Genomic DNA, 1,271 nt, shown 5'->3' with positions numbered 1-1,271 from the left:
CACCTACTCATTAAAGTACAGGTGTTCAGCCAATGACAAGTCAGCTTTGTACCGTTATAAAACCGCAAGTATCGATTATTCTCGGATATGCAATCGAAAGAGAATTAGCGAAAAGTCACAGAGGCTGGAAATTCAATACAGTCACAGAAGGTTATGTTCTGTTACTATAATAATTAGCGTTAATTGTAAATAATATTCAAATAAAATTCAATTTGTCATCTCGTTTTTCAATGTCGAATTCAATAATCAAGGTTATATCAAGTTTAATGGGATTACATCAAGGTCAATGACATTGTTCCTCGGAAAAAATCAATACTTTCGTGTCTGTGCACATCTCACAATTCACGACCTAGAACAAGGTCACTTCCGATCTTGTCAGATACAAATAAAATGTATACATCTGAATAATTTCAAGTTAGAAATATGGTCGAGCATAAAAAGGCGTATGAAACTTGCCTATAATGGTAATTAAGACGCTCGTATGAATATTATGAAACTCGCTTGCGCTCGTTTAATAAATATCCATACTTGCGTCTTAATTACTATCATTATAGGCTCGTTGCATAATATACTATTAAACTATCCCTTACTATTGATGTATAATTCAATTAGCCCTAAGTGTAATTAGGTATAATAATTATAATTTTAAGAATGAGTTTAAATATAATGAATTGTAGCATGTAACTTATATTTACAGCGAAAAATGCGTCAAGGCTCTTTTTTTACAGCATAGGCCTATCTGTGGGTCACATCATCAATTAAACTTCGTGTGGATCCCTTGTCCCCTCCAAGTTGACACTTTCACACTAGCTTGAAGCATATCCTGATCCATCTTATCTCTTAATTTTGTCGTCACCTTATTTATGATGCTGAATGACAGTGGAAAGGAATGCACAGTACTCATTCAGTGAGTGTCCTTAAAGCTTCATATTCAATATCAGCCCTTAAGATAAAAAAAGCAACCTCAAAAGATTCTGATTTATTATGAGCAACGAACTTAAAAGACTGCAAGGTAATTCTCCAAAAAGCTACACCAAAGAAGACAGAATTTTCTTTTGTTTCACTGGCTTCTGTGAGACAAACACGTGGCTCCAGTTTGCAGCCACAATTCTTACTTTCAGCATAAAAGTCGTGCAAGAGTACCATGTCGTTGAAAGAAACCTGTACAACAGATGTCACAAAAATATTGTGCTGAAAATGTCGGGATATCTTGAATGTTTAACATGTAAACGCCTGCACAATAACTGATCCACTTAAAAAAACTATGTATA

Source organism: Periplaneta americana, chromosome 5 (assembly GCF_040183065.1).
Source record: "Periplaneta americana isolate PAMFEO1 chromosome 5, P.americana_PAMFEO1_priV1, whole genome shotgun sequence".
Classification (NCBI taxonomy): domain Eukaryota; kingdom Metazoa; phylum Arthropoda; class Insecta; order Blattodea; family Blattidae; genus Periplaneta; species Periplaneta americana.
Note: the sequence above shows the minus strand (reverse complement) of the source record.